Below are 23649 nucleotides of genomic sequence, written 5' to 3'. Positions count from 1 at the left end.
CTGGGAACATTTAATCACATTATTGGCCAACTGGATACCTTGAAATGGATTGATTTTAATATGAAGATACAATACTTGCATAACCAATAAAAATAACAGAGGAGATAATGGATCTCCTTGTTTAACACCTCTACCTATATTAAATCTAGGAGTGGTCCCGAAGGGTAGTTTAACAGAGCTATTACAATCCTTATATAATGTTCGAACTGCACGGATAAAGTTGTTGCCAAAACCAAAGAAATCAAGAACTTCAAATAAAAAATTGTGGTTTACAGTATCGAATGCTTTATAATAATCTATAAAAATGTTTTAACTATCATCATTTAAAAGAAAATTGTAGTCAATCAGATCTAATATTAATCGAATATTATTGCCAATATATCTACCATGGAAGAAGCCAGATTGACAATCATCTATAATTTCATTTAAAACTAACTTTAATCGACTTGCAAATATATGTGAAAGTAATTTAGTATCATTATTGATTAGAGTTATAGGTCTCCAATTTTCTATATTTAATAGGTCTTTACCTGGCTTAGGAATCAATGTAATCAATCCCTGTAACACAGTTGGCAACATTACTTCATTTTGCAAAATTTATTTGAAGACATATAAAAGAAACTCTGAAATATCTTCTTTGAACTCTTTATAAAATTCACAGGTCAGCCCATCGTTGCCTGGTGCTTTATTATTTTTAAGCTTTTCAATGCTTTTATGAATTTCGTCAAGAGTTATGTCTCGATCACATATGTGTTTAGAATGATGATCTATAGTTTTAGCATTTTTTAAAAGTGAATCTAGAAAATAAGCAACATTACCTATATTATTATTAATTTTTTTCTTTCAAGATTGAACAAATATTTAGAATTCGATTCACCTTTTTCTAACCACTTTCTCCTTGACCTTATAAACGCACCCTTAGCTTTATATTCATAGATGTGTTCTAATTCCAATTGTAATTTTATTAAAAGATTTTTATCTTGTTCACTTTCTATTTGTTTGTCATATATATCAATTATGTTTTGAATTAAGCAATTTTCTTTGTTTCTTTTGGTTTTGGCTATATCTTTACTTCTTGAGACTGCAAATTTTCTAATTTCATATTTCATAATTTCATAATAAAAGAAACCGAAACAACACATTCACCGTACTACTTCCTATATCTGAGTCTAATATATTCTTTAATGTTAACTCTTTTCCTTCATTCTTCCATACTTCTTCTCTTTCTTCATCATAACCCTTACAATTAATAATCACATGTTCTACAGTTTCACTCCGACACGGATTCTAGGAGCACAAGTATAGCTCAAATATATTTAGACTTTTTCCTCAGTATAAGTCAAGTATACTTAAATGTCATTTTAGTATATTTCTGAGAAGTACATAAAGCCCATTTCTGAGAAGTACATAAAAAAGTAGACTCAAAGTATACTTTCCTATTTTTTAGTTTAAAAGAATATACTAACAGCACACTTGAATAAACTTCTTTTTCGTAAGGGTAGTCTTGTAATTATACTTTCCTCCCTCCTATTTCTCCCACTTTCTTTTGTACTGCATATAAATGTCTCCCTTTAGTCTCATTATCCCAATACTGTTGCCACTTTTTAATCACTTTCTCCTTTATTACTGATTTTATTTCTCTTATACTATGTGATAGCTCTACTGTTTCATCATCTACTGCTTGCTTAGCTAATTAACCTGCTTCTTCATCTCCTTTAATTCCCACATGGGCTGGAACCCACATAAACTGCACTTCTATTCTACTTTGTTTTAACTCAAAGAGATTTTGAAGGATTTCCATGATTAAATCTGGCCTTGAATCAGATTTTTGGTTATCAATACTGACTATTGCTGAATATGAATCCTGAGGAAGAATCCATAAGGGGTTATGTGGATACATTACTCTTGGTATACATCTATAATTGTTTATCCCCATCTCCTTAATATCTTCTTCTACAACCCATCCAAAACTCTTATGTTCATTCATTCCTTGTTCCCAACATATTCCTAGTGTTTTCTTTGTTGGATGTACCTCATCCTGACTTTTAAGATTTGTCCAGTATACAGCCATTAACTGTTGCCTTCTAATATAAAGCGGCATTTCATTTATCTCTACTTGCATTGCAATAGGTGTTGTTGGATATGCCCCACAGCAAATTCAATACCAGTGCCTCTTTCCAACTTTGTGGTAGTACCCCCATTTCCCAAACTTTATTATAGAACAATAACATTACTCTCGATGATTCCTCACTTAAGATTCAAGATTCAAGATTCTGCTTGATCATATAATAGCTGATTTCATCTTGACCAGGAGTAGTTTCTCTCATTCTCCTCAGCGCTCGTTTTAGTTCCGTCATTCCAAATGGGACATCCATTATATTATCTCTTAACCCTTTTGTCCAATAGATGAGGATGCTCTTTTAATATTTCCTCCCTTTCCCTCTTAAATTCTTCAGTCAGATTTTCCGTACTGTTTACTTTTATAAATGTATTACAAAACATTTCTGCTTTCTCACTGTTTTCTACTGCTATGACTTCCCCTTCATTTAAAACAGGATATTCTATCTCCTTCCTTATTCCATTCATCCTTCTGATCATATTCCATACCTCTTCTATTGATGTACTTTTCCCTATTCTGTCACAGAAATCTCTCCAATGTTGCCTTTTTGCCCTTCTTACCACCTCTTTTACTTTTGCTTGTTCTCTCTTATATTCCATTAAATCTTGATAGTTATGCATTCTTCTTACTTTCTTGTATGCTCTCCTTTTCCTTCTAATAGCTTCATCACACTCCTTATTCCACCATGGTACCATTTTTGTCTTTCTTCTTCCTTTACTCTTAGGAATATTACTTACTGCTGCATTTTTCAATCTCACTCCATTTGTACTCAGGTATTGCATTTAGCATTTTGTTACCTATAATTTATTTCAAATATCAAACAACAAAATGGGTGTGTGTTAGCCTGCTTAGTGTGTAATATGTATTATAGTCGAACCCTTTCTGAGGGTGTTAGCATATTCTCCATTGTGGACGTGTTCTGGTGTCAGTCCTACATTTCGAGTTGGCCTACACCCTAACAGCATAGAAGGCATAAAGTTCTTAAAGCACTTAAACCCTGATAATGTGTATGTAAAGCCTACAAAATCTTATGTCAATTGACAAACTGTAAAATATAACAAGGTGAGAGAGCTTGAATTAGTAAGAACAAGAAAGGTCAGGTCAAGTCAAGTCACCTTTATTTATATAGCGCTTTTAACAATACAGATTGTGTCAAAGCAACTGTACAGCATTAATTAGGAAAATAGTGTGTCATTAATGCAAAAAAGGTGTAGAAAAATATACCCTATATTGATGCAAATATATGAGGAAAGTCAACTGATTAGTGTCACGGTCACGGTGTGTGGAGGCAGGCAGGACGACGAGGACGACCAACTTGATAGAATGTACAAAGGTCCGGGTAGTGCATGAGGTGAGCCAGGAACAGAAAGTCGTTCGTGTGGTCCTCAAGAAAGCGTTCCCCCTGCTCCAGCAGGAGGATTTGGAAGGCGGGGTAATCCATAACACGAAAAATAAAAAACTGACAAAAACCGGGAAAACAAACGAGGGAAAAGACACCGCTATACTTTACGGGTCGGTTATTCTGTCACGGTGTGTGGAGGCAGGCAGGACGACGAGGACGACAAAGATTCCAATAATGACTTTTAATGTAGACACAACAAGGCAGATCCAGGTAACACCTTTTGAATGGCAGTGTACACACACACACACACACACACACACGGAATAACCGACAAACTCAAATACAAGAGACAGGAACAGATATAGGGCAGATAACGAGGGGCAGACAGGTGAGCACAATGAGGTGATTAACTAATAATAGTACGGGCTAAACCAACAAAAGGGGAAGAAACCACAATAAACAGTCCACAGGGGCGTTACAATTAGGGCCCTATGAAATCTGTTTTATTTTTTCCCAAATTCTGTTTTATTTTTTCCTATCTTTTCCCCGCTTTTTTTCTGGAGTTACATTTTATTAATCAAAAAGCATGTCTAATTAATTGAAATAATGAAACTTATACAAGTTAAGCAATTTATTAAAAGTTGAACAAAAATAATTTTTCGAGCCCTATGATATACTGTTTTATTCTGTTTTATAACAAATTCTGTGTTTTTCATTTTAATGGTGTAATTAAATTTTAATAATCAAAACTTTTTTTTAACACTGATAGGACCCTATTAATTTTTTCCCCCAAAAAAATTCTGTGTAATGTACTTTAATATTTCTGGTAATTAAAATTATGGCATACAACAATTTAATTTATATTTTAATCAAATGAAAATTAAACAAACCCTTTCTTTTTTGTGGCAAACAAAGTGCTGCACAACAGAGGTTTACAGCTAAAATTAAAACATGGAAGATAATTTGTGTGATTATTCTTTAAAAATGTTTTAATTAATTAATTATTATTTAATTTGATTTGAACGCCTTTATTGTCATTGTATTTTTCTGTATACAACGAGGAATACAAACACAACCCCAGGTATTTATTAAATACAGTGACTAAATTAACAAAAAATAAAGCATCAGAAGGCGCAGACATTTCCCAACAGCACAGCAGTAAAGAATTTATGAACTACTTTACTTCCAAGATCGATACTATTAGAGATAAAATTATAACCATGCAGCTGTCAGCCACAGTATCGCATCAGATAGTGTGCTATAGAACACTGTCTAAGACTTGATGGCTGCTCTGTCAATTCCTCGTCATCAGTTAGGAACCTAGGTGTGCTATTTGATAGCAATCTTTCCTTTGAAAGCCACGTTTCTAGCATTTGTAAAACTGCATTTTTCCATCTCAAAAATATATCTAAATTACGACCTATGCTGTCAATATCAAAAGCAGAAACGTTAATTCATGCGTTCATGACCTCAAGGTTAGATTATTGTAATGCTTTATTGGGTGGTTGTTCTGCACGCTTAATAAACAAACTCCAGCTGGTCCAAAATGCAGCAGCTAGAGTTCTTACTAGAACCAGGAAGTATGACTAAAATCTAGATAAAATTTTATGACTAATTTTTATTAATATTTATGACTAAATCTAGATTAAAGACCCATCTCTTTAACCTGTCTTACACATAATACACATTATTATATCGCATTTCTATAATTCAGATCCGTTAAAGGATTGTTAGGCTGCATTAATTAGGTCAACCGGAACCGGGAACACTTCCCATAACACCCGATGTACTCGCTACATCATAAGTAGAATGGCATCTGTGACGGCTGAAGACTGTGACGTTGTAGTGGACAGCACAATCCAGGGCCCAGGTTATGGCGGGGCCCCTCTCTGACCACAAGAGTGGACAAAGGTTTGCTACATTTTGATTGGATCTTGGTTGACTAACATAGGCAGACTGTCCAATGCCATCAGATAAAGATGCAAGGACAACAGCCAGACACCTAAAGAAGAAGACCTCTGGCACCCAGCCTGGGAAGGACAGGACTTCTCATTGGTCAAAATGCAGTTTCTGCCCTTCACCCACTTATAGACTGATTCCTACGCTTTTGGCCTGTGACTGCTGTGACGTCTGCTTAAAATCATGGATGATCATTGGAGTTTTATGTCTTTAGAGACCCCTCTTAGCCTTTTGACATTTGCATATAAATTACAGTCCTGGCCCCAGATTCTACATTTATATGGGTACTAAATGGCCAATGGACCCAAAAGGTGGGTGTGGATAGGAACTTTCAAAAGTAATTAGCTCAGACTAATCTTGGCTCAGAAACCTCTTCTTTTGAGACGGACACTATCCAAGACTCCTCAAAACTCTCCTCTTGAGTTTGATTTTCCGGCAGTTTTATCTTCAAGTAACTTTGTTGATTCGCTGTGGACTTTCCCATCTTCAGAAGAACCAGAAAACCTCCAGCTCACTCCTAAAGAACTCATCAAGAACCTCCGTTGTCTACCGCATCAGGACTCTTGTTCAGCAATCGAAGCCAATGCAAGTAACCGTTTACAACCATGTTTAAGTTTGAGCCCCTTTTAAGGTGATTTTTGATTCTTTGATGATTCTCATTAGGTTGTGGTTAATTGATGTGAAATACTGCCATTCTTTTGCTCTTCTCTCTCTCTTCCTTCCTTTTCTTTATTCTGTATATATGTGTTTTGCTTAGTCTTGTTGTACATTAGCTATAGTTTCATTTATTAAATCACTTATATTCACAATTGATTGTCTCTGTGTGCTGCTCACAATTCGGAGTCACTGAATGTTGATCCTTGCTACATGCTAAATTACTGCTAGTACTGCATAAAGTAGGAAAGCTATTCTTCCTTGGCCAGGAAAATAATCTTTCCTAGAATTGATAAATGATTATATTGTCTGCTCGGTGGACGGACAGATCAAATAATTATAATATTGATTCTGCTACAGTTAATTCTAAGATCTAATATAAAAATTTATTATTAATTATAACCAGTTATAATTAATTATAAATATTTCCCTTTTGAGCTAATTTGCTACACTGCTATAAAAATTCCTTAGGACCTCCAAGGTTTCAGCAGCAGTGGGTGAAACACCCATCTTATATATATTCAGAGAAATAAGTATTCTCCGTTACAGCGCTGTGTAGTGCAACATCTTACACAAACTCAGCTGTTAATGGACAAATGAATGCATGCAGGACAGTTCAATCTTTTTCCATCATGTTTGGACTTAATGTGTTCGTAACATTGCCAAAGGTATTCTGGTTGTGGTTTGGTAAGTGAATAATGCATTGGTAAAACTTTAGTGACACTTTTCTAAATGTGTGTTTGGACTATGCAGATAAGTTCCACAGGAGGAAAGAAGGGTGGGCCACGCTATGTTCCCCTGCTCTGATGGAAACGGAGCATGGAAATGGAGAATTGGTTTTACAATCACCTCCTCATCTGAAAGGGATAAATGTGCCCTTGCAAAAGACACTCCTTGTTCTGAGTCTCAATCCTGTAAGGGGAGAGACAGAAACAGATCACCAACGTTTTGAGAGACCAGAGAGACAATAACAGATACCAAGCTCTGAGTCTCCAGCTTTTGAGGCAGCACCAGATACGACCACGTTCTGAGCCTGAAAGAGATACCCTGCATTCAGAGCCTTCATCCGGTGAGACAACAACAGATGCAGCACGTCCTGAGTCTCCATCCTAGAGAGACAAAGCAGATCGACCAAGTTCTGAGTCTCTAGCCCAGAGAGGCAGAAGACACACAGACATGTCGCCTCTGGCTTGCTTAGTTGGGGACACTTCATTTCCAGCGATATCGTTGACTTGATTGCAAATGATTGCAAAGATACTATTTAAACTGAACTGAGCTGGATGATGACATCACTGAATTCAATGATGAACTGCCTTTAACTGAAAAATTAGTGTTTACTATTGTCATTTTTGCATTATTGACACACTATTTTCCTAATTAATGCTGTTCAGTTGCTTTGACACAATCTGTATTGTTAAAAGCGCTATATAAATAAAGGTGACTTGACTTGACTTGACATCTGCAACAAGGTTAAGCTCCAGCAAGCAAACCTTCACTTCAAGTTAATTTCGTCTGTTTTTTTCCAGACTAAGGACCTTCTGCACCTACTCCAGGGCCATGTCTGAGCTCCAGATTCTAGGACCCTTTGGTGCTCCAGGAGACCAGCATCCTCCAGCGCTTCGTGTTCAAGGTTGTCGAAACGGATTCCTGCGCCTTCCCCCACTGCATTGTTGGCTGTTGTATATTATCAGTATATGATTTTTTCTAATTTACATTAGATATTATATAGCTGATCAGTTAAGAACAAATAATCTCTCTATGTATTTGTTTGATGCATAATAGGGTTGTTCACCTTATTAGTTTCAGTTTATCTTTTCATAAGATAACATAACTTTGCCATAGGAACACCCAATGGAATCACTTGCATTTTATGCATCTTATGCACTTTATTCCTTTTTCCTTGATTGTATTAATTTAATAGAAGTGTTGATTACTCTTGTCAATCGTTTGTTAATAAAATCTATTTTATTACAGTTGTCTTCCTTGTGTTGACAATACAGTAAGAGGTTCTACAAGTTAGAGATCCCACCAATCTTTCTTATCTGATGTACTCATAACCGCACCTTAAGTGACACGTGATCCAAAAATCATAATGTCATTGGTGACGTGAATACCCATCAATACACTATTTCAATACACCAACCCCCCTAGGTTGGTGAAAGCAGAATCACTACACTGTCATTGTTAGGATTGTTGATTGTGTTTGACCTCATGCCTGTTTGTGACTTTGATTGTGAATTACCTGCGCTTGGATCCTCAACCTTGACTCTGACCTGGGCAATACACACCAACAACTATATAGATCATCAAGCCTGCTAACCAGGCACCAATTAATGACACCAAATACCCACGCTATTCTCAGTTCAGGTAGATATGATTTTATCTATCACACCACATATACACTGTGAAATCTGAATGTTTTTTTTTCATGTTTCATGATGACAAAATAATATGTTAAACAAGATAAATGGTGTATGCTTAATTTCACAATGAGTGTACAATTAATCTATTGACAGCCCTAATAACAATATTAAAAATAAGGTATGTAAATTTGCCCTCAGCCAAATCTATTTGCTCTGGAACAAAGGAAAAAAAAAGAAAAAAAAATCTTACTGACCACAAACTTTTGAACGGTAGAGTAAAACGTTACAAACATTTCTATTTCAGATAAATGCTGTTCTTTTTAACTTTCTATTCATCTAATAATCCCCAAAAAGTACACAACTGTTTTCAACATTGATAATAATCAGAAATGTTTCTAATAAATCAGCATATTATTATGATTTCTGAAGATCATGTGACACTGAAGACTGGAGTAATGATGCTGAAAATACAGCTGCGCATCACAGAAATAAATTACAGTTTAACAGATATTCACACAGAAAACAGTTACATTAAATTGTAAAAAATATTTCAAAATATTACAGTGTTTGCTGTATTTTGGATCAAATAAACGCAGCCTTGGTCAGCAGAAGAGACTTCTTTCAAAAACAAAAAAATCCCATTATGTAATTCGCACCCTGCATCCACAGACAGGAAGAAGAAGAAGAAGAAGAAGAAGAAGAAGAAGAAGATCAGGTTAGACCCCTAATAATAACAATCCTTAGGAATAAGTATAATCCTTCTAGTGTTTAATTCATAGGAAAACTCTGGCCTAAAAGCCTTCCGCTTGAGAAGCGCGCAGAACACCGCCGCGGTCATTCTTCCTCCGGTCCACCGGGTGTCAGCACGCTTGTAAGTGTGTTTGTGTCCGAGCAGTGAAGAACACGGAGACTTCACCGGGCAGAGTTAGTAAACGTGGCCTTAAAAGAGATCCGAGCTCATCTCAATGAGAAGCACACTCAGTTGACAGTCTCAGAATATCTATATATAAGGGTCACAGTATCTAAACGCGCGAAAACATGGCTGATGTGGAGCAAAACGCAGCTGTGCCAGACGGCTCCAGTACCGGGTCGGATGCGGTGAACGGGACCGCGGGCCGGTTCGTGTCCAGTGCCGAGGGCACCGCGCTGGCGTACGGGAGCCTGCTGCTCATGGCCCTGCTGCCCATCTTCTTCGGAGCGCTCCGGTCCGTGGGCTGCTCCAAGAGCAAGGTAACGGACAGTTATTTAGAGACACTCCAAATGAAAGAATGTGCGAAGACAATGCACGTTAAAGCCTCTTGAATATTTAACTCTTGAACTAACTACACAATCAACATTAACTGACGCTATATGCAAACATAAATGCAGTAGTAGGGAGTCATTTGAAAAGTCTGAAGTGCTGCAGTTCAACGAGAACTTAACTTCTTGATTTGCCGTTGGTTTGAAAGTTGCAGGCCTGTTATAGTGCCATATGTTACCCAATACATGATCCGTTAAACTTTAATAATCGCATCCACTGATATGTTTTATGTCAATATTTACTCACCAGTGTAATTATGTAATTCCAAAACCGTATGATTTCGCTGTATTTCGTTCCTTCTGAGTCGCTATGATAGCTGTGTGCGAACAGACACACTGCTTCCTTCCTGCTGCAACGCTCAAAAGCGACATCTTGTTTGCAGGTTAAACAGTTATTATATTAAAAGACAGATGAGAACCGAGGCGAGCTGCAGAGCTGTTTGATCACTGAGCAGCATGGCCTCCTCTGACACTAACCTCATAACATCAGCCAGTGCTAGAAACAGGGTCATTCCTGTCCACTCAGCCAGAGCTCCCCTGCGCCAAGTTTAGATTGTCAGTATTTTCTTTCTGAAGAAAGATAAACATGTATAATGATGAAAATCAAAATATTAAATCTCATGGATGAATATTTACTGAGTAATCCACTGTTTTGTAGAGGGGTCAAAATTACATTTTTCACCAGAGAGAGTGTGAATCAAATTTCAGGAGGGTAAGAATTACTTTAGAAAAACGGCAGCATATATATATATATATATATATATATATTTATTTATTTTTTTTATTTTTATTTTTTCCACAGGTTGTTCAAAATCTGTTAACTTCAGCAATCTTTGTTGCATTATAGGCCAGTGGTGATCATTCAAACATGGGGGAAAGCACTTCAAGTTTTTTTTCCTCCAAAGTTTGCATGCCTGTCACTCAAGAAGTATTAAAGGTATCTTCATGCCCTTTTTGTGGCTTCAAGAGTAAATTGTTGAGTTGTACACATGGTCAAAAACCAAATGTGGGTCACTTTGCATGCAGATGATACTTTCTTCTTTAAAAGAGGAATGTCTGAAGTACAAATAATGTTCAAACTAGAAATGTATCTAATGTATCAAAACAGCTGCATTGAACAAACTTGTCTGAGTGCTATAAATATATTATTTTTCCAGAGTTTGTATGCTTATAACTCGAGTAGTAAATATCAATTTTAAATTCCTGTTCTTAATACACTTTTTAAATTTGGTTTTCTTAATTTTTAAGGCCTGATATGGTTCATAGACACGAGGAGCCCAATGTGACTCAATGTCCCATTCATTGAATTTGACCCATATTCAGTAGTTGAAAACCCACTGCGATCTTTTGGCCTGGGCATGTGTGCAAAATGTTAAGCATGTTAAGGCCCCCAAAAGCTTCTAAAAGTCTGAAGAATAAAAAGCGAAAAAGTGTCATTGACGAATGTCTTAATATCACAGAGGCTGCATTTATTTGATTATAATAACTATAGTAAAAACAGTCATATTGAGAAATATTACCATGTAAAGGGTTTTCAGACTTCAGTTTCACATGATCGTTCAGAAATAATTCTAATATGTTGATTTGGTGTTCAAGAGACATTTTATTAACAATGTTGAAAACAATTCAAAAGTTTGGGGATTTTTTTTTTTTTTTTTTACAGAAATTAATACTTTAGCCAGGACACATTAAATGAATCAAAAGTGACAGTGAAGACATTTATATAGGTTTCTATTTCAAATAAAGGCACTTTTAAATTGTACCCTTTCACAATATTGTAGTTACAGTACTGTTTTTTTTTTTTAAGACTGATCTAAAGGGATTGTGTCAAAATATTTTACACAATATTAACCCTCAGAATTGGCTTTCTGTTTTTGAAATCACCCTTTAATTGTTATAATCATTACAACTTGGTTTCTTAATAATTAGAGATGCACCGATCGATCGGCCAGGGATCGGAATCAGCCGATTTTCCTCATGATCGGCCCGGATCGGTGATGGGTCGGTCAGTCTCACTTCTTTGCTGCTGTCTGTCATGTTAATCAAAGAACAAAAGACAAAGAAAATCACTTTCTGCTCCTGAATACGTTTTATAACTTTAATGTAAGCATTAATCTGTATTTAATTTTTACAATGAAGACTACAGAAATTAAAGTGTAAAGTGGATGTTATTTTACATTTGATTACTTTAATTTCTGTAGTATTTCTTACCTGAATAAAAACTTACTTAACCTGAAAAACTTAGTTTCATAGCTCTCTTTATTCTATTGCATTTATTTGTGCTGTTGTTTGCCTTTTTTTTTTTGTTCTTATTTTATTGCTGACTTTTTACTTGTGGTTTTTTTATGAAAATAAAACTTTGCGTTGAAGAAATGCAGATTTTTGTTTGTATATGCTGTCAATTATAGTTCTCAGAAAGAAAATAGGAATCGGCAAAAATCGGTATCGGCAGATCACATTAACGAAAAATCGGAAATCGGAATCGGCCAAGAAAATTGCAGTCGGTGCATCTCTATTAATAATATTTTGCATGTTTCATATCCTATGTCAAAGTACACAAGCTTATGATAGTGTGTAGACAGTGTGTGTATATATTGTGAGCATAACCATGTTTCTGTGTCTCTATCAGAGTGCTTCAGATATGCCCGAGACCATCACAAGCAGAGAAAGAGAGGAGAGAGATGAGGAAAGCAGAGAGGTTGTTTTCATCTGAAACTGCTCTTTTTCAAGGTGACTTTGTGTGTGTGTGTGTGTGTGTGTGTGTGTGTGTGTGTGTGTGTGTGTGTGTGTCCCTTCAGTCATAGTCACACTGTTACAAATTGCATAATTTTGTGTTTAAGTTGAAGGTGTGTTATTCTCTGTGAAATGTAAATGATACAACCAGTATCTTGTTAGTTTGCAGTAAATGCAGTGTAATTCTTACTATTAACTACGACATTCACCTCAAACTCCTAATTTGCCTCTTATTAATAGTTAGTAAGGTAGTTGTTAAGTTTAGGTACGGGGTAGGATTAAGGAATCTAAAATATAGTCATGCAGAATAAGCCATTAATATGTGCTCTATAAGTACTACTAAACAGCCAATATGCTAGTAAATATGCATGCTAGTTAATTGGACCTTAAAGGGTTAGTTCACCCAAAAATGAAAATTCTGTCATTAATTACTCGCCTTCATGTCGTTTCAAACCTGTAAGACCTTCGTTTCATCTTCAGAACACAAATTAAGATATTTTTGATGGAATCTGAGAGCTGTCTGACCCTGCATAGACAGCAACGCAACTGAAATGTTCCCAAGTCCAGAAACGTAGCAAGGAGATCTGTAAAATAATCCATGTGACATCAGGGGTTCAACCGTAATTTTACGAAGCTACGAGAATAATTTTTGTGCGCAAAAGAAAAAAAATAACAACTTTATTCAACACTTCGTCTCCTCTGCATCACCCTGTAGCGCCATTTTGGAGAATATCAGCTGGACGTAAACAACGTATGCTGTTCTGTGTCAGCTGCGTCACGCCGGATCTGTTTCCTACGTTGTTGTGATTAGATCTGAATGGAAACAGTGTATCTGTGTGACAGCACAGGTGACAAATTAACACAGTTTCACCGTAAAGTCAGCAAACCAATTAGGTCACATTTTAAATGGGCTGGACCATAGGGCTGGGTAAAAAATATAAATTTCTTTATTTTAATCGATTTTCATTTTTACGAAATGATATCGATTCTTAAATCCCAAAATTCGATTAGTCTAGCCTGTTTTCAGTTAATGAACAGAACATTGTAAGCACACCTCTCATCCAATAAATCACAGTAAGCTTTGTGCTTGCAGGGTTGCAAACTTGTCACCTTTCGGCAAAATTCGGGTTTTGATTTCAAAATGGGTCATTTGTGTGATTCGTATAGATCCGGTGAGTTTTTAGAATTGTTTGGGGGAGGGTCTTTTTACAGTACCAGTAATACCAACTCAATCTTGTACACGCTCTAATGGTACTTTTTTCAGTACCCCCTCGGCTGAGGTTCCAAGCAAGCCGTACCATTACCAAAATGTGACGTGTAAACCCTGCTGATCACTGATTGGCCGGAGAGAATCGCCACTACCTGAACTTGCGACACGAGACACTAGACCCGCTAGATTAAATCAGCACAGTCAGCGAGGATCGAAATCAACTTTTTTTTGAACAAGCGCTCCTTTTTTAAACAACAAAATGGCTGTTTCGTGGTCTGTTGAGGAAGTACAGACGTTCCTCTCGTTGATAGCAGAGGAGCGGATCCAGCGAGAGCTTGATGGGGCGATGCGGAATGAAAAAGTTTTTCAGGTGGTCGTGGCAGTAGAGGAATTGTCTATAATACAGCCCACTCTAGAGCGGTACTAAACTGCAGTGGAAACGTAAACTGAGCCGTGCTTTCAAAAACGCTTGTGTATTTTTATGTGCTCTGGTTTCAAATTACTGAACGTCTCCGGTTACTGTCGTAACCTCAGTTCCCTGAGAGCGGGAACGAGGCATTGCGAGAATCACATGTGGGGACTCCTCCCCTTCTCCAAAATCCTGAAGTCTTATAGGATAACGCCAGTTTAACAAACTGGCCAATTGACGCTCAACTATGCAAATCACATACAAATACTGACAGGCTTGGCAGGCAGTATAAATGCGGCAAGAACGGCAATTGCGTCAGAATCTGAGACTGAATGCTGCATTACTGATCGAGCAACAAGCACGGTGATTTTCACAATGTCTCGTTCCCGCTCTCAGGGAACTGAGGTTACGACAGTAACCGGAGACGTTCCCTATCGAGCGTTCACTTTACATTGAAAGAATCTCATGTGGGAATGATGTACAATCCCACCGTGAGAGCAGCGAAGATCAGGGGCCCGTTCTTTGTACGTCGCTTACTCAGTTAGCTGGATTTGATTGTTGACGATTTGGCATGATCTTGGATTATTTGGTTCTTTGAAGCTCATCCTGGACTTGCTGTCATAGCAACAGGTCCGTAAACTTAAACCTTCTCAGAAGCAGTTTATTTCATGTAAGAAGGATTAGATTGCATCTTTTTAAGTGGTATTAATATTTAAAATCTATCCCAGCCACTGCTACTTTATTACAAGAGTACCCTACTAATCCGGGGACATTAATAATTTAAAATGATGATAATAATTAAAAAAATTTTTTATAATATTATAGTGTTGTGTAGTCTATAATACTATAGAGACAGCCAGTTTTACTCACTGAAAGATTTATTCGTGATAAAATAATTACGTTATAATTGTATTAGAGTCTTACACACATACAGTTAATCTGAGTCGTGCATAAATTTGAGTGCTGACAGCTATTATGTGAGTGGATTGATGGAGCGCAGGAGATGCAGATAACTTTTTATTAATGCTGTCACATAACAAATCTGCTTCAAAGATAAAATTACATGAATTGCTAACTACAACATTGAAATAAAAACGTAATACCTGTACAAATACTAGAAATCGTGAATATAAATAATTGGGAGTCATGTAAAAAAAAAATAATAAAAACATTTTTTATTTATCTATTATTACATCTATTATAACATTTATGTAGTTTGTTCACTTGGCTGTTTCCTTTATAAAGGTCCAGAAATTTGTCAAGTTTTTTGTCAGGTGTCTTTAATTATATGATGTCATTACGTTGCTGTCTTGCCGCCAGCCAATCGCTGCATTGCTGATCGTGGTTTCGAGTATCGATACATCTGCCCTTTACGGGGAACACAAGAAAGTGCAGTAATCTTAGACAACTTAATCCAGATATGTTAATCAGATCTGCAAATGACCTGCTCTTTGAAGAACCAAATTAGCCAGAGATCAGTTATCACGATTAAAAGATCAGGTATCTTTTAAATCATCTCAGGTGTATTAAGTGAGGTACGAAGAATGGGCCCTAGGCCAGCAAGCTAAGGCTACACCAAACATGGAGTAGAACAACAGACATTATCAACCAATAGCAACGCTCGCTAGGAAAGCTCGTAGCTGATAGGCACGGCTAGACAAATGAGTAACTTTTGCTCAGGTATACTGAATTTGCATATCTAGCCAAAATGAACGAGCACCTGCACTGAATACAGGGCAGACACAGCAACGTAATAAGCACATGAAAATGCACATAGACTGAAACCGTGTCAACAGCTATATGCGGTGACAACTTGTACAAAGCACATAAAAATGCACATAAGCCTGCACAGTGTCAACAGTCAAGTCAAGTCAAGTCACCTTTATTTATATTGCGCTTTTGATAATACAGAATGTGTCAAAGCAACTGTACAGCATTAATTAGGAAAACAGTGTGTCATTAATGCAAAATGACAGAAGTAAACACTCAATTTTCAGTTAAAGGCAGTTCATCATTGAATTCAGTGATGTCATCATCCAGCTCAGTTCAGTTTAAATAGTGTCTGTGCAATCAAGTCGACGATATCGCTGGAAATTAAGTGTCCCCAACTAAGCAAGCCAGAGGCAACAGCGACAAGGAACCAAAACTCTGTGTTATGTGTAAGCCAGGTTAAAGAGATGGGTTTTTAATCTAGATTTAAACTGATGGAGTGTGTCTGCCTCCCAAACAATGTTAGATAGATTATTCCAGAGTTTGGGCGCTAAATAGGAAAAGGATCTGCCGCCTGCAGTTGATTTTGATATTCTAGGTATTATCAAATTGCCAGAGTTTTGAGAACGCAGTGGACGTGGAGGACAATAATGTAACAAGAGCTCGTTCAATGACCATCTGATCTGGATACAGACTGGATCTGGTGGCAGCGGTGACCTCGGAATAAGAGAGAAACAGACTATTATTAGCGTAGATGCCATTCTTCTAACGATGTAGCAAGTACATCGGGTGTTATGGGAAGTGTTCCCGGTTCCGGTTGACCTAATTAATGCAGCCTAAAAATCCTTTAACGGATTTGAATATTAGAAGCGTATGTGTGTCTGTGTGCAGAGTGTGTCTGCCTCCCGAACAATGTTAGGTAGATTATTCCAGAGTTTGGGCGCTAAATAGGAGAAGGATCTGCCGCCCGCAGTTGATTTTTATATTCTAGGTATTATCAAATTGCCAGAGTTTTGAGAACGCAGCGGACGTGGAGGACTATAATGTAACAAGAGCTCATTCAAATGCTGAGGTGCTAAACCATTCAGGGCTTTATAAGTAATAAACAAGATTTTAAAATCTATACGATGTTTAATAGGGAGCCAGTGCAGTGTTGACAGAACCGGGCTAATATGGTCAAAATTCCTGGTTCTAGTAAGAACTCTAGCTGCTGCATTTTGGACCATTTGGAGTTTAAGCGTGCAGAACAACCACCCAATAAAGCATTAAAATAATCTAATCTTGAGGTCATGAACGCATGAATTAAAATTTCTGCATTTGACATTGAGAGCATGGGTTGTAATTTAGATGTATTTTTGAGATAGAAAAATGCAGTTTTACAAATACTAGAAACGTGGCTTTCAAAGGAAAGATTGCTATCAAATAGTACACCTAGGTTCCTAACTGATGACGAAGAATTGACAGAGCAGCCATCAAGTCTTATGCCGAGTTTACACTGCACGATTTTAGCCCGATTTTTCACTTGCCGACAGGTTTTGCGAAATCGCCAACAAATTCCCGAAATCAGAGGCAAAGCTTGTTCACGCGAGTTACAATCACGCAGTGTGAATTTATCAAAGATGCGATCTGAGGGAATTTGCCGACACGTCGCCGACGCCCGCAAAATATTTGGCATGCTAAATATCTGGAGCTGTCGGCGATTCACAATCACGCTGTGTGCAATGATTTCTGACTGAAAACTACATCGGCAATGACCTACAGCCAATGAGAGACCAAGAAACATTTTTTACCCCAGCCACAACATCAGCATAACAGTTACTGCAAAATTATTTACCTCCAACTCTCTTTGCAGAAAACCCACTCCCTGTTCCCTGCATCTCCCTCCTTGCATAATCTGTTTTTCTTTTTCTCCTTGTAGCTGGAAATCAGCTCACAGACAATTTGAGGGCTATATATTTTTTTTTTAATCATTCCAGTCTCGCTCGAGAACTCCGGTCTGACGCACGCGGGTTCTCGCGTTATTTCCTTATAACTTCTCGCGTGTGTTTTGTTGTGAAACGTAGTTTGCGGACCAGACAGAGCTGTCGGCGATTCTTCCTATTGTGAAGTCATGCAATGTGAAACCCCCTGTCGCCGATCCATCGTGCAATGTGAACACGGCAGCAACTGAATGCTACCCCAGATAGTCACGCAGTGTGAAAACAACGGCGATCCGACGAGTTTGAAAATCATGCAGTGTGAACTCAGCATTAGACAGTGTTCTAAGTTATTACATGCTGAGTTTTTAGGTCCTATAATTAACACCTGTTTTTTCTGAATTTAGCAGTAAGAAATTACTCATCCAGTTTTTTATATCGACTATGCATTCCGTTAGTTTTTCAAATTGGTATGTTTCGCCGGGCCGCGAAAAAATATAGAGCTGAGTATCATCAGCATAACAGTGAAAGCTAACACCGTGTTTCCTGATGATATCTCCCAAGGGTAACATGTAAAGCGTGAAGAGTAATGGCCCTAGTACTGAGCCTTGAGGTACTCCATACTGCACTTGTGATCGATATACCTCTTCATTCACTGCTACGAATTGATGGCGGTCAGATAAGTAAGATTTGAACCATGCTAATGCACTTCCATTAATGCCAACAAAGTTTTCTAGTCTATGCAAAAGAATGTCTTCTAGTCTTTTCAAAAGAATGTCGTGGTCAATAGTGTCGAACGCAGCGCTAAGATCCAGTAGCACTAATAGAGAGATACAACCACGATCAGATGATAAGAGCAGGTCATTTGTAACTCTAATGAGAGCAGTCTCAGTTACTATGATACGGTCTAAATCCTGACTGAAAAAGCCTAGCAATAAGAAGCTATAGACTCACCGAAAGCACTTGAGCACATCAAGAACGGCACATCCAGCTTGTAAAACCTTGCGAAAGTGTTCTGAGAAGACCAGCCAGCTGCAAAGCATATATCCCAAATAGATGTGCCTTTAGACCAGGCCCATGATGAAGCAATAGCCCGCGTCATATGGGCTCTGACGTTAATAGGGCATTCCTGTCCCTGGCTCACATACCCCGACACAATAGTGTCCAATATCCAGTGAGAAAGCCTCTGCTAAGACACCGCTCGTCCCCTGGCACAGCCACCATAGCACACAAACAGCTGGTCAGACTGACGAAAGGCGGCCGAGCGGTCGATGGCTCCGCAGATAAAGCGAGCAAGGAAATGACCTTCACCTTAAAGGGGGTAGAATTAGATTTAGGCACGTAGCCTGGTTTGGGCCAGAGAGTAACACTGCAGTCCCCAGGTCCAAAACGAATACAATCCTCATTTACTGAGAGCGCATGCAAATCTCCTATGCGCTTAGCCGAAGCAAGGGCAATAAGCAGAGCAGTTTTGAGGGAGAGCTCCCTCAAAGCAGCAGAATCCAGGGGCTCGAACGGGGGTAGAGAGAGAACTTTCAGAACCAGCGCTAAGTCCCACAGCGGCACCAACGGTGGGTGGAATGTAATCTCCTCGCCCCCCCTGAGAAATCTGACCACCAACGCGTGCTTCCCAATCGATTGCCTGTCAACTGGGGAACGAAACAAAGCAATAGCGGCCACATAAACCTTCAACGTTGATGGCAAGCTCCCGTTATCGAGCTTGTGCTGCAGAAAACGTAGAACATCCGTCACGGGGCAGACCGCAGTGTTGATATCTTCATCACAGCACCATTTCAACACTCCCCATTTAAATGCATACAAACGCCTAGTAGAGGGTGCACAAGACTCCATGATCGTGTCAATTACACGAGGAAGCAGGGCGCATAGCTCCTCTAGGATCCCTGAAGCAGCCACATGTGCAGGCTCCACAGCTCCGGGCTGGGGTGCCATATCGAGCTGTCCGCTTGAGACAGTAGGTTCTTTCTGAGGGGAATCCGCCAAGCGGAAGCTACCAGCATCTCCCTGAGGTCCGGAAACTAAGGTTGATTCGGCCAGTTTGGGCCAATGAGGATCACTGACGGTTTCTCTTCCCTGATTTTGCATAATATTAGAGGCAAAATCTTCACTGGGGGAAATGCATAAAGTCTGGATCTCGGCTAGTGACATCAGAGTGTCCCCCATCAGCGGGGAGTGGGACAGTGAAAAGAACATTGGACATTGTGTGTTCTTGCTCGTCACAAACAGATCCACCTCCGCCTTCACGAAGCGATCCCAAATCATCCGGACCGAGCTGGGATGCAGCCTCCACTCTCTGTGAGGAATTCCATTCCTCAAGATCATGTCCACTCCGCGGTTTAGGAGACCGGGGATATGCGCTGCTCTGATGGAGAGGAAATGACGATCCGCCCATAATAGAAGACTCGCAGCCTGCTTGAAAAGGGTTCTGGAGCACATGCCGCCCTGGCGATTTATGTTCAAAACCACAGACATGTTGTTGGTGCGAATCAGCACATACCGCTGCTCCAGCTGCGGCAGAAAGGCCATTAGAGCCAAGGACACCGCCTTTAGTTCCAAGCGGTTTATGTGCCACCAGCTCCGAGACTCTGACCACAGACCTGAAGTTGGAACGCTGCTCCCCAGCCTGTGGTTGACGCATCCATCTTTATCACAGTGTGTGCTGTCACCAGCCCTAGGGGAACCCCCCTGCTGAACATTTCTGGGTCGCGCCATGGTCTCAGAGCGCTTAGACAGCTGTGTGTGACCTTGATGCGCATAGGCCCCACGGTCCATGCTCTCCACGGGACTCGATCTTTCAGCCACAACTGTAGCAGCCTCATGTGCAGAAGACCCAGGTGACAAACTGATGGGCTTGACAGGACCCTTGGCAGCCGAAAATGGCCCGCTATCACGGCGGGGGCTCTTGCTTGGTTCCGTGGCGTCTCTTCCTGGCCATTGCTTACGGTGAACATCCGGCTCCAAACGTGGCACCGCGGAGGACGCAGCAGGCTGTTTAGACCCTCTCTGTGCAGAACGGGGTGCAGACAAGGAGCGCGATCTATGAGGCTGCTGGGGCACGTGCCGTGGCATCAGATGACTCATAGCTTTCGCGTGCTTTTGAACCTCGGCAAAACGCTCGAACACCGACTCCACAGTGTCACCAAAGAGGCCGGAGGGAGATATTTGTGCGTTTAGGAGCATTTTGTGAGTCTTTCAGGTTGGCTTGGGTTTAACCATAGGTGCCTGTGAAGAACCACCATGAAGCCCATGGATTGGCCGATGGCCTGGGCCAAGCACCTAAGTTGCCATCAGCGCGAAGTCCGTCACTGCACGCACGTCCCTCATGACTTGCAAGACCTGCAGCACTGCCATTGCATGTAAAGCGGAAGCTGCCTCACCAGCTGAAGGGAACGCCTTATCAGCTAGGTGGGCAGTTAGTCTGCAGGGCTTAGACGGTAGACTGAGATCCGCTCCCAGCGTGCCCGAAGAAGGCGCCAGCGGCTCACAGGCGGCAGTGGGTCTCGTCCCCATCAAGTCACGAGCTAGGTCTCTCCTAGCTCATAGAGTACGGACTGGCAGGTCTGCGCAGTGAGTGCACTCCAGGTCAGCAAAGGCCGCCTCAGCATGGGCCAGGCCCAGGCAGGAGATGCAGTGCTGATGGGTATCTGGCGGGCTTATGGGGCCTGCACAAACCCCGCAGCTAGTGCTTGTTTCCATTTCTTCTTCTGGAAATTCACGTGAATAGATCAGTGAAGTGAAGGAGAAGATTCTGACGCAATTGCCGCTCTTGCCACATTTATACTGCCCGCCAAGCCTGTCAGTATTTGCATGCGATTTGCATAGATGAGCGTCAATTGGCCAGTTTATTGAATCTAATTTTTGATTTTGCAAGTTTATGTACTTTTACACGCTCACAGATCTTCCTATTATAACAAGACAAAAAGAAAGCATACACGATGTAAATAAGATATTCATTGTGTTGTTAGTTATTGATTATATCAAGCGTTTTCGCATGAATAAGCTCGGTCAGTTGCACCATAAGGGAAGCGCCCTTTGCTCGGTTTCTCTACAATACATACTTCATTCACAGTTTGAAGAAAAGTTTGACAAACCAGTGTAAAAAATTCCGCGAGTGTAAAAAGTTACTCTAGCGAATCCGCCAAATTGTTCCGCGATTGACGGTGGTAACTGTAACGTTAATAGACAGAACGAACTATCTGACAAGCCGATGTCAAAACAGAGCTGTGCTTTAAGTGATGCATAGTAAATTCAGCGTAGCAAAACTACAGTAGAAACAAGTCTGTGTTGCCTTTAGCAGCTTCTACAGGTAAAGATAACTTAAAACACTCTTTTGATGTGTCCTTTTTTAGGCAATGTTTGAAAAATTTAGTTTTTAAATTCAATCTAAAAAATGTCTAAATATTTAATGCATTATTTAATTATTGTACCATTAATAATTAACTTAATTTGTAGTTAACTAGTTAAGTATTTAAATAATTAACACTACTAGGCTGTTAATGTGTCTGGGCTCAGTTTTATTTTTATTTTTTTAATGACATGAGACATGAGATTCCTGCACTTGCTATACTCAGTAATTTTATAATAAATCCAAGTCATCTTTGTCACCTTTTTCACCCATGATGAGTTTGCATCCCTGTTTTAATATGAAACAAAGTCTCAGATTTCAAATTCTGTCTTTTTGTTTTTACAATGTTCAAACAATAAAAACTGTCGCTCAATCAGAGTTTCAACTGCTGAAAGACGTCAATATAACAGCTTTTAAACAATAGAATGTCACGCAACGTCACATTTACCTCAGTAAAAAAAAGATTCTGTGACCAAACTCATTAGTCAGCTAGAAAAATGAACTCTAGAGAGGAGCATTTTACAAATTATATGCACCATGACATATTCATTATAATTTTTACTGTTCTTCAATATTTATTGAATAAATTTGTCAAGTTTTTATTAGAGCCCGGCCCCTTGGAACTGGAATCATGGCGGAATTCCATGTGAAGTCCACTTCGCAGGGCACTTACGGTCGAATAAGACAACGCTTGAATGCAAAGTGTTGTCTGGTGTCACTGTCTCGCGAACGCGCTGGCAGATCTCCACCAAATTCGGGGGATCCCTTCAGCTCGAAGAACTTATATGTTCTGTAAAAAAAAATGTCATATCGGCGGCATATTCGCCGATACCGATATATCGGCGGCCGATAATATCGGCAAAACGATATATCGGTTGGGCTCTAGTTTTTATGACAGCCACCATTTTAAATGTGTATATTTCAAAAAACAAATTGGAGTAGAAATATAATTGTAATTGTAAAGTTAGTATTATAACCTGACTCCCATGTATATTTTACAGCGTTTGTTGAGAGATTTTTTTTTTTTTCTTTCTTTGAGAAAATTTGCCATGTACTGTACCTGATATAGATCCAAAATATTATCATTCATGTTAGTTCATAGTGCATTAACAATCTTACAATAGTTTCACAGCACTTATTAACCTTAATGTGTTACACTTAGTGTGGAATTTTATTGTAAAGTGTTACTGTTTCATATTTAAACCATCATGCTTATAGATGGCCATCTTTAAATATCTACCCAAATACTAGAGGATTAAATTTAGATATATACCATATGTATATTCATTAGGGGTGCTCCGATTGATCGGCTACCGATCACTATCGGCCGATAATCGCGTTGGGATGATTGATCGGCGGTCTTTAAAACGGCCGATCTCAAAAAAACGATCTCAAGCTGATGACTCTGCCGTGAGAGGTTTGGCACGACATGCAGCATCACCGTCTCTGTCCGGCGCCGGCGCGGGTGAAATAACTATAATGCTGAAGGTGAGGTACTCACCTTCACGTTTTTTTCATTTAATAACTTATAAAGTAATTTGAAAACCTTGTGTGAGACGTAATTTCACAAAC

At 39.2% G+C, this 23649-nt stretch overlaps 1 protein-coding gene across 1 annotated transcript in view; it reads left to right on the top strand.

The window, feature by feature from the left end:
• The first annotated feature begins 5568 nt into the window (after nt 1-5568).
• LOC107713561 (minor histocompatibility antigen H13) overlaps nt 5569-23649 on the top strand; it is a 43297-nt gene continuing 25216 nt past the window's right edge. Inside the window, exons 1-3 of the mRNA XM_016519109.1 lie at nt 5569-5575; nt 7793-7796; nt 12455-12466. The gene's annotated coding sequence lies outside the window, so the exon portion shown is untranslated. The remainder of the gene's footprint in view (nt 5576-7792; nt 7797-12454; nt 12467-23649) is intronic.

Source organism: Sinocyclocheilus rhinocerous, unplaced genomic scaffold (genome assembly GCF_001515625.1).
Source record: "Sinocyclocheilus rhinocerous isolate Xijiao unplaced genomic scaffold, SAMN03320098_v1.1 scaffold1049, whole genome shotgun sequence".
Lineage (NCBI taxonomy): Eukaryota > Metazoa > Chordata > Actinopteri > Cypriniformes > Cyprinidae > Sinocyclocheilus > Sinocyclocheilus rhinocerous.
This window is presented reverse-complemented; position numbering and strand designations above follow the sequence as displayed.